Below are 8,822 nucleotides of genomic sequence, written 5' to 3' on the forward strand. Positions count from 1 at the left end.
AGAGGCAGGGACCCTGCACGCAAGGAGGCCGGCAGAGGTGGAGGTGCAGCCGGGGGCTGTATCAGGAGAGGGTCTGAGTGGAGAAGGGCTGCTGGCCAATGTGGGAGCTTGGAGCTCTTGAGTTGAGGATGTTCGTTGTTTACAGACACGTGAAATGCAGGAGCGGACTGGACTCTGAGTGCAGGTGGCAGGGGTTAAGGGTGAGATGCATTTTAGACCTAGCCAGACCTTGCTTGGGATATAGCCACGGCCCTGGTTCAATTCAGCTGCGGGGATTTCGGGACCACCTACCCTCCCTCTCCCTGTGGGGGCTCTGGGCCCAGCCTGCCTCAGCCTAAGCAGTGGTACAGGCGCTGGGTAGCTATGGGACCCGCAGCTAGTTACTCACCTGCCCAATCTCCTTGGGGAAAAGTAGTAACCATCCCAATATGGTGTTTTCTTTGTAGTACGGTTAAGGGTTAAGTATGTTGACACAGGCTGTGGGAGGAGGGCACTTGAGAGGCTGAGGCAGGAGGATCACTGCAAATTCAAGGCCAGCCTGGGCTATGGAGTGAGACTCTGTTTCAAAAAAAGCAGCAAATATGTGGACACACATAAACTTGGAGCTCATGAGGACTTTTGATTAGCGACTCAACTTCTGTGTGCTTAGTGCAGCCCCAGGACTCAGCAAGGGCCCACCTGTACCTCTTAGCCCAGGAGGAAGGGAGCATCCTGAAGTCACGCCTGCGAGGGGCCTGTGTGTGCTGCTTCCTAGCCTGTGGGGAGGGGACTTGTCTGCTCTTATGGTCAGGCCAGGTGGGGACAGCTGGACCAGCGAGGGAGCCCGACAGCCCCCGCCTGTCATCTCTGCCCAGCCCGGAGGAGGAGCAGCAGCAGGAAGCACCGAGGGTGGTGCGCTGCTGCTGTGAGACCCACCTAGGGGTAAGGAGCGGTCAGCTGCAGTGCTGCCCCACCCCGACCTCAGGCAGCAGAGCAGAGCAGGCGCTCCTCCACTCAGCAGCTGCAAGTGCAGGACTTGAATTCAGGCCTCAAGCCTCGGCGACCTTGGCAGCTGGAGCCTGGGCAGGTCTAGGTCTGTCCATTCTCTTCTGCACTGCTCTGAGTCCTCCGCAGTGTAGACAGGCCAGTCTGTCCTCCCTCCCCGCTTCTTTCCTCCCTCCCTGTCTTCCTTCTTTTTTTCTTTTGCAATGCTGGGGGCTTTAAGCCTCTTTTTCATTTTTTAAAAAATTTTGAGACAGGGTCTTGCTAAGTCACCCAGGATACTCCTGCCTCAGCCTCCCAGAGTGCTGGGATGACAGGCATGCACCACCTTGGCCAGCTCAGCCTGCATCTGGACACTGGCCCCGTCCATCCTTCTGCCAGAAGTTCCCTGTTAACGCCAAGCTGCCTGCTGGGCTCTTCCTCCCTGCCAAGCCCTCCTCCAAAGCTGGCTCCTCTGCAGAGCTGTCCCTTCCTGTCACAGGTGGCGCCCACACTCACCCAGGGACTCGGCGGTGACTTGTGGGATCTTCCTTCCCAGACAAACTGCTGTGCATTCCGTGTCCTGTGTATGGCCCTTTTGTGACCCGGTTGAAGGTCCTTCTCTCCCCGTGGTTTAGAGACCACGGCCAGGCTCAGGTGTGTTCTGGGGGCTTTTCTCTTCTTCCTGTGCTCAGTTTCCTCACCTGTAAGATTCTCCCGTTTTCTAGCTGCACTGAGCACCGTTGGAGTCGGGCTTTGCAGGAGCCCTTCACGGCCCCGACATGCTGTGACTCTGAATGCATTTCATTGTCAGCCCAAGTCCATGATCACCTGCAGGACAAACAGTCAAAGGCAGACCTGAGAACCAGGCTTCTGTCTGACTTTGCTGTTTACTTGCCGCACAAGCTCGCAGAGGTAAGCTTAGCGACCTTAGCTCAGTCTCCCCCTCTCTCATTGGGCAGGGTGGCCCCTCCCGGAGAGGGTCCGGTAAGATTTTTCCTGAGATCACCTGAGCAGTGCATAGAAATCTAGGGGCTGCCACGGACACAGCCCTCCTCACTCACGTCTCCACTGACCCATGTGTGACTGTACCCTGGAATTCCCGTGGAACCGTTTTATTCCCTCCTGTTAGATCACACGCTTTTAGATTGCTGATATTTTATACTTTCCTGTCACCTTCCAGTCTGGGTCAATTTCTACTTTAGTGCCACTCCCATGTGTGATTCCTTCCTTTGTGCAGCGACTGAACGGGCCTCACCTGTGTCTCCGCAACAGTCAGGCAACTGAGGACAGAGCCTTTGTCTCCAAAGCACGCGTGCCTAAGAGAGCTGGCGCAGGGAGAAAAGCCTGTGCTGTCTCCTATAAATCTCCACCCTGGTGAGGTACCAGTCCCGGTGTGATGATTTAGAAGGATAGCACTTTTCAGAACCTGAAGAGGGAGAGACAGGCATGCAGAAGAAGCAAAAATAGGGTCAAAAAATGGGACTGAGTTTCCCAGGGTGACTTTTCAAGCACAGACTTGGGAATGCTGTGAAAGTGAAGCTTCAAGAACATTATTTGTGCTATTTGGCCAGGAATAATGTACTTTTTTTGGTAATAATTCTGTGATATATTATTATTATTATTATTATTATTATTATTTTATTTATTTATTTTTTTGGTACCAGGGATCGAACTCAGGACCTGGGTCTTCTGAGGCAGGCAGAAGAACCACTGAGCTAAATCCATAGCTCTGGCCAGGAATAATGTAAATGTTGTGTTGGAGGGAGACACGGAAGCAATCCCAGGCAGTACATGTTTGGATTTTCTAAGGATTGAAGAGCTTCTTCTGAATTGTCTTGTCTTTGCTAGTGAGTGTAAGGCAGAAATGCACGAACTGAATTGCAAGGAGAGAGGAAGACAGGACGGGAAAAAAGCGTCCCATTTCTCATGGGAATACAAAGGGAGAATCAGGACCATTGTCTCCCTTGGTGCTGGCTCTGGCTGCCCAAGAGGGACCCAGGGCTGGATCTGGAGCTTGTGCCGCACTCGCCTGCAGGCAGGGACCAAGCCGGGAGGGAGTGTTTCCCATGACTCCACCGGGAGGGAGGAGCAGAGCCCTGGCCAGCAACGGCCCCAGCTCCACTCTGTGGAATGAGAACGGAACCGTTTTGGGTCAGAACAGAAGAAATCCCCAATGTCAGAAAGATTACCTCATTAAAACTGATTACGGAATTAGGAGGAAGCCAAAGCATTTCCTGAATGCCTTGGTTCCTGCCAGACAGGGTGTCCCTCTGACTGGGAGAGGTGCTGCTCTCCTGGCACTAAATGCTGTCTGTATAATTTGTCCTAGTCTCTGCCCCAGACTTCTGTAAAGTTTCTCTTCAGAGTTCCCTCTGAACAAGCTGAATGCCCTATGGAAGTTACTGAAACCGCCTGAAATCCTTCTGGGGCAGAAGGCACAGAGCATAAATACTCTCCTCAATGTGTAAATGATTCTTTGTGCCGCACAATGTGCTACTTGGGGAGTTGATCTCATTTCACCGATTAGCAGTGTTATTTTTTTTTTCACTTGTTTGATCTTGCTGATGATGGGGAAAGGAGCTCAGGAAACTTGGATTTGTGCAAGTGTATTAGTGCCAATCCTTGGAGAAGCTGGTGTGCTCATCAACAGCAGCACAGCTATGGCCGTGGTTCTATGCAGAGGCTGCATAGGTGACAGAAAAAATGAAAAATGATCACAGACTAAGAAAAATGTAAATGAATTGTAGCAAATAAAACTTAAGCTGGGCTTTACATGGGACTTTACTTTTGGCAGGTAGAACCTGTACTCTTTTGGCATCTCCTTATAGCTCAGCCAGATTAAAACCAGAAAAAGAAAAGAAGTGCGGTGCAGTGCAGAGTATGAATGCATTTTCACACCGTTTTATTTTCCCGAAAGGAGGATTGGGAAGATGTGGTTCATTTAATGTTGTGATTAACACCAGTGATGAGTGACTGATTTTCAAATGGAAACCAAGAATTAGCGATAGAGAATGAAGGCAGAGTGCTAGGTGTTTTCATGGATATTCATCACGAACATCATCACTGGAAAGGAGATGCTGACCAGCCAGACGGTCACAATTACAAAGTGGGCCTTCTGCCGGCATGCAAAAGACCGGAAGGTTTACAAGATGACCCGAGCTGGCTAAACCAGGTATAGCTGGGGACTGGGGCCTGTCCAGGAGGTTGGGACCGAGCCACTCTCCATCTTGGTGTCCCCAGGACTCCTGTGATTCTAAGGAACACAGGTAATTTAAATCATAGAAGTCCCCATCCTGTGTTTATCAACAATTCCCACCACATTTCCTATGGAAGCTTTTATTCATGTGCTCAGAACCTGTTTCAATTGACTGGTTTGAATTTCTTCTCTTTTTGGCACTAGTTTTTGTTCATAAAATGCGTTTTTAGTACCAGTAGACATAGAGTGAGAACAAAAAGAGGAGAAACTCAGTGAGAAGTGGGTGTTTTGGGGAGTGAACAACCACACACAGAATGCCGCAGACGCAAGGTCCAGCCTCCCGGGGCTGCGCGTGTGGAGGACAGCGTGACCCTGCCCAGCAAGCAGGGGACGGGGACACCTCACTCTGAGTGGTTCCTGGGCTCAGTGTGCATCCCGCCGGGGCACTGCAGATGGTGCCACCCGGTCAGTCCCTTTCGGGCTCTGCGATGGTCAGAAGGGCTCAGGTATCTTACCTGGGCCCAGGGCCGGCTCCGTGGGGTTCAGTTTCTCTCTTTCACATGAAGAAACCATGGCCCAGCGACTGAAGTACACACAGGGCATTGTCAGATGTCAAACGCACAGCCCTGCTTCAGGAAATGCAACTCCCTGCAAGCTGCAGCTTGCGGTAAATGCATCATCTCGTCTCCGGTCCCTGGTGTAGGGCTTTGGGGAGACTGTTGAGAAGGTACGAAGCCCTTCCTGGTTGTCAGCACTATTCTTCTCAGGGGCTAGCAGGCTGCCTGGCATGTGGGGAGGACCCGCAATACCCGCGGGGTGCGTGCTGGATGTTCGAGAGAAGCAGGAGGTGCTCAACACCGTGATGCTCTTTCTTGTCTTCTGTTTCCTTTTTTTTGCTTACCTGATTTTAATAACATGACATAACGCCCATAGAATTGATATAATCATTATGCAAAGCACATAGATAAATACTGTCTTCTTTTAAAAATATAAAATAAAGAAGCAGGACGTGAAAATAGGCAAGTTTCTACTAAATAAGTGAAAATTAAAAACAAAACAAAACAGAAAGTTTTCCTTTCCCTGACCATTTGAAGACAGTTATCATTTTAAACAATAGTCAAGTTTATTAAACATGAAAAAAGTTATTATAAAATGTTTAACTTTCATCAGTTTTACATTGCTGCTATATTTTGCATATAGCCGGACTCTCAAATCTGCTGATTTGATTCTGCTCTGGATTCTAAGGCATCGGCTTCTTCTTGTAAATTTTTCTTTGCTTCTGACATTTCTTGTGTTGGTTGAGAATGGCTAATGAAAACGTCACCGTTTGATGAGGTATCATTAAGCTGTCCTCATGTGCAAGCATGATGTCATCACAAGCACCTTCTAAATTCTGGAGTTGTTTTTTACTTCTGTTTATTCCTTTGGCTCTGTGATTCTACTTGTATTCAGTGCAAATTGGTTTATCTTTTGTTGATCTTCGAAAATAACATTAACATCTTCCGCAACTGCTTTCTTCCTGATGGCCGCCATCCTGGGACTGCACTTCTGTCTTTCCTGTATGTTAGCCATACCTTAGACATTTAAGATCCTATGACAACTTGAAGAACAAGAAGCTTCCCAGTCCTTCCCAGTCCTTGGCTATTTTTCTACACCACTCTTCATTGAGTCACAGACGGCCCTCGGTTAGTGACCTTGCCGGTTCACAACTGCTTGGACTAAGACTGTCTTTTTTTTTTTTTTGGTAAAGTTCTTGTTTTGCACAGTATACCTTGTTTATACAGAACTGCAGGTGTACTGTACAGTGCTATCGTTTTATATTCTGTTCTACATTACAGTACTACATGCAAGAGTTATGCAAATCAAAGCAAAGTCACCAAGTTGGAATTTCCTTTGATCACGTCTTTGTTCTGAATGTTACAGTGTACACACAATACAGTTCCTCACAGAGCGTGCACACTGGAGACGCTTCCTCATTGAGTGTACACACTGGATACAATTCCTCATTTCACGACCTTGCAGCAGAGTGGAACTGGATCTCTGAGCAGGGACTATCTGTATTTACCCACTTTACAAACATCTATTGTTCCTTTTATTATGTATAAGTCATAGTTGAGTTTTGCCCTGATAGTCTTATTTTTAATGTTATCCTTTAATTCACCTTGTAGTTTGAGAGCAAAGCCCAAGCTGTAAAAAGAGGTGTGAAGATGCACAAAAATACAGAGCATGAATCCCCCAAAATGCAGTATTCCCTGAGGTGTATTAAATTGTGCAAGAACAGGCCTAATAAATATCACCTGAGATCCTGTCAGAGAAAAATAGCTGCTAGCAAATTGGCTAAAGGAAGATTTAGTCACAAGATCTCCTGAGATGAGGAAGTTTGAAGAGATAATATAGAAATACAACTCTGAGCTGATTTCATCCTGGGAACCAACAGAAACAGGGAGTACAGCCTGCAAAGCGGGGTCTTTCCCACCCAAGTCTCAGGTCACCTTTCTGCCTCAATAAGCTCAAGAGCTTAAAACATTTAACTTAATGCAATGTCAGTGCTTCCTGATGAATACAAACGATGCAGGAAGCAGACATGAATCCTAATAGATTCCAATATGAAAGTGGAAGGAACAGCGAATTTACTTTGTCCTATCACCTGGGAAGGGAATTGAGGTCATGAAGGCCAAGAGGCAGAGCAGTGTTGCGGGAGAGGATGGGGGAGCTGTGCCCACCGTGCTCTGCAGCCAGGGGCCACGGGCAGGCCCGCCCGCCACAGCCGCGCAAGCCTCCGACGGTCTAACACAACGCTCACCACGCTGGTCTCCAGCCCGGCCTTCCCCAAATCCACTGCGGTCCTGCGTGGATGTGTCTGGAAATGACCTGAATTAAACGCAAATTGTTCAAAGAATGGCTTTTGTGTGTTTTCCTACATTGTTGGTGGCAGGTCAGCAAGAGCAAAGTAGACTTTGTGAACCAAACTGTGCACACCATTCAACCCTGAAGTACACAGAAGGCAAATTCATTAGCATTTGATCAGTCCAGGGAACCATGGTACAGCTGAGAAAACTGAGGCCCTGGGAAGGTTTCAGAGCAGAAGGTGGTCGAGGTGTCATCTAATTCCAGCCTGCATCTTCCTCCTGTGATGCTGAATTTATATTGCCTTGGCTGGGCTCTGGTGCCCAGCTGTTTGGACAAACACAAGTGCAGTCATGGCTGTGGGGATTTCATTCAGATGTGACCAACATTTATCTCCATGCAGTGGGCAGGCCTGGTCCAATCAGTTGAAAGCATCAAGAGAAAAGATGGGTTTTCTGGAGGAGGAAAAAAATCCTCTAGGCCAGCTGAGGTTCCAGCTTGTTGCTCTGCAGAATTCAGAGTCAAATTACAACATTTGCTCTTCTCTAATTTTAATTATCTCACCTGCTAGCCTGGTCTGTAGATTTTTGACTTGCTACTGCCACAGTTGTATGAATCATTTTTCCAAGATGTCTCTCCGTCTCTGTCTCCTGTTGCTTCTGTTTCTTCAGAGAACCTTTGCCAGTGCTCCTTCCTGTGTGCCAGACTTCAGAGTAAGAGGGACAGAGGGGACCTAGCCTCATACAAGGGACCCACACGGCATCAGAGCAGGTGTGTGACAGATGCCGCTGCTGAGGGTACACGAAGGGTATCTTTGGGGTGTGTGTGTCACTCAAACAGAAGATGCATACAAAGACATTCGCAGGATCGGACAGCATCCTTTGATCCTACATAAACCTTCAACACTTTCTTACAGAGGATAGAATGTAGATTCTGAACTGGACGCTGTAGCAGGGGCAGGTGGTCTGTGTGAATGGAAACGAGCTGGTGTCTCGGACCACCGAGCTGGTGGAAAACCTGTTTGTGATATGGTCTGTGTGAGTTAGCAGTCACTTTTCAATGCCTGTGAGACTCCAACCTGGTCCTCGTGGGAATGAAATAACTCTAAGTTGCTCCCCGGGGCACCTATTTAACTCAGTGCCCTAAGTGAGCAATCTATTGAATAGAGCTATTTTTTGTAAGTGGCAAAAAGCCCTTTGTCCCTGGAGGAGGCTGATGCTGGTACCCCTGGAACGTGTAGGTGGGAATTATGCCTTGCAGTGAACACTTATCGTGGCTAAGGTGAGAGAAAAGCCACCAAGCTCCTGTCGAACAAAAGGAAAAATGAAGAGACAAGACGGCTAAGCCACGGTATATTTATTTACTTACTTTCTATCAGAATTAGTAATGAAAAGTTATCATTAAGAGAATTTAAAAATTATGATATTTGGGCTCGAAGGAGCCAGGGCAGCAAATATGTTTGTATGAATTATGCTTCGGAGAAGTCAAACTTTACTCCCGGCAATTTCTTGTCACTATGGGCTGAAACTGCCCCACACCCAGTGACAAGGGCACCAGTAGGACAGCAGGACCGGCAGAGGGTTGGAGCAGGGCCAAGAGGGCGGGCTCTGGCCACTGCCTGACGGTTGGTTTTCTGGGCTTAGAGGCAAAGAGTGTCTCTCGGAATGGGGTTGTTTCTCCACGAGGAGTGGCAGCAGCACAGGGCGGGCCTAATGAGACATCTGTCTTCCTCCTCCACCCTCCTCTGCTGCCACCCTCTCTTCCAGCCACGCATTCAGGGTCTGTGGGAAGCAGCAGTGATGATGTGGCTGGGGTC

The 8,822-nt window shown here is 48.4% G+C and overlaps 1 pseudogene; it reads right to left on the reverse strand.

Moving 5' to 3' along the window:
* Positions 1–3,988: 3,988 nt before the first annotated feature.
* On the reverse strand, positions 3,989–5,699 carry LOC104848611 (annotated as a pseudogene).
* Between the last annotated feature and the right edge of the window lie 3,123 nt (positions 5,700–8,822).

Source organism: Fukomys damarensis, unplaced genomic scaffold (genome assembly GCF_012274545.1).
Source record: "Fukomys damarensis isolate Sample0158 unplaced genomic scaffold, DMR_v1.0_HiC HiC_scaffold_6, whole genome shotgun sequence".
Classification (NCBI taxonomy): Eukaryota; Metazoa; Chordata; class Mammalia; order Rodentia; family Bathyergidae; genus Fukomys; species Fukomys damarensis.